This window comes from Haliaeetus leucocephalus, unplaced genomic scaffold (genome assembly GCF_000737465.1).
Source record: "Haliaeetus leucocephalus isolate CR32 unplaced genomic scaffold, Haliaeetus_leucocephalus-4.0 Scaffold217, whole genome shotgun sequence".
Taxonomy (NCBI): domain Eukaryota; kingdom Metazoa; phylum Chordata; class Aves; order Accipitriformes; family Accipitridae; genus Haliaeetus; species Haliaeetus leucocephalus.
The window spans coordinates 4,791,172-4,793,195 of record NW_010972653.1 but is presented as its reverse complement, the minus strand read 5'-3'; positions in this window follow the sequence as shown (position 1 = coordinate 4,793,195).

The following is a 2,024-nucleotide window of genomic DNA, read 5'->3' as shown; positions in this document are numbered from 1 at the left end:
CGCCCCGCCCACCCCCGCTGTCCCGCTTTCCCGCCCGCCTGTCAGCGGCCGCGGAGAAGGGGCGCAGCCATCCTGCCCGTCCCCTCAGCGCGGCGGGCCGGTATCTCTTCAGGGGAGTCCTCTCCTCTGAGCGCCGGGAGGAAGGAGACTTCGCCGGGTATCGCCCGGATCGGCGTTTCCTCCGCTCTCATCACCCTCCAGGAGCGGCGGAGAAAAGGATTTGCTCGCCCCCTTCCTCCGCCGGCGAGGGGAGCCCCCTTAAGCATTGCAGTGGCTAAAGTGGGTCAAAACGAGGAAGGTCTCACCACTTCGGTTACTGCAAGGAGGCAGGTTTTTCTTCCTTCGGTGTACAGCATGAGAAAGGAGAGAGCGCCCTGCCCAAGCTGCGTCCTGTGAATAGGTGTGAGAATAATTGGTATTGCTTTCTTGCCAAATAATCTGCTTCTCTCACGACTTGCTAGCATAAGCAGGCCAAAGCTGTGTATGTCACTCACCAGAGAACAAGGATCGCATGCCCATGTCAAGAATAGGTTAATTATGAGAGGTTTGTGGGTGAAGGACTAGGTATGTTACTCGAGGGCCAGAGAGGAGCCGATGAATGTGGCTTGTCCTAACTAAGCCTGTCCATTTACCTCCCAGCAAGATGTCCCAGATACTTTCCCAAATCCCAACTCCTTTGCTCCTGCCCTTTGTTCCACACTTCTGATAACCATTTGCAAGCACTGACTCTTGCCTTGCTCATTTGTCAGCATCAGCAGTAATCTCAAAATTCCCGATTCAGTACGCAACTCCTGTTTGTCAGACAAAATCATTTCTTTAAAACACAACTCCTCGTCAGATATCCGATCTGTCGATTGATTGCCCTTTATGGCAATTAACTGTCCTCTACCATATTGTACGATAGGTAAGTCAGTCATGGAGTTCTTTTGCTTAAAGAATTTGTGAACTATTTTGCTTTCCCCACCTACACCTTTGGTGAAATTTCCAGTTACTTCCCTTCCTCGTCCTCAGGGCAGGTGCTCTGGAGAAATGTGAATTTCATTGGATGTTGTGTAAAACTGCCAGTCTGGTATGAGAAATTCAAAGCCGTGAAGAACTTCATCTAATATGTCAGACTGGACAGGTCAAATAACTCTATTATCTTGAAAAAAATACTGAATTCATTTTAATTTACTAGCTGTTTCATATGCCTTCAGGTTAGACGTGCCTTTGGAGTAGCTTGTGTCACCACAGATACATCAGATGCCTTCATAGAGAATGGAGTTTTCTTCATAGTAACCAATTTTCAGTCAATTACTTGCATGGTAATAATTGTCCTGGTAGAGCTGTGTAGAACTAAGGTGCGTTGTTCTCACGGTCTGATAAATTTATAAGAAAAAAAGGGGGGAAAAATATGTTACAGCTCCTCAAAGGCATGATGTCTGTTTCAGGATACATGAATCCTTGAGTTGTGCAGTTAAAGATGTCACGTGAATGTTGCTTGTCAGTATTGTAAGAAGAGCTTAGACTGCTGCAGATGCAAAAGGTTTTCCTGTCATGGAAGTAACACATTACTGATGTGTAAAAAAGCTCATTTTTCTATGGGCAACATGATCCTTGCTAACTACTCTATGGTGATAAATGTAGTCCCATAAGGAATGAATATTTCTCCCCCTTTGTTATACTCTTAACTGGAAGATGTGTATTACCATTGTAATCACAGGTTATATAAACCTGATAAAGCAGTTTTTTTCCAGCTGGAACAGCAAAATGGTTTGGAATAGATGTTTTGGGCCACTTTAGTTTGGGGTGATGTAAGGAGTGTGCCAGTGTAAAAATCATTGAGTAGGATTTTGATTATGGTTGGGTAGTCAGATATTAGGAGGGAGGCTAACGACTCATGATTTGAGGATTAGGACACGTGAATTTCTGTATTAACCCATGTGGAAAACATTGCATCAACATTTAACTATGCTGTTGTTCTAGCCAGTCATAAGATCAAATTCTGTTGTTCCTGTGCTTCTCTGTCCTTTACTGCTGACATA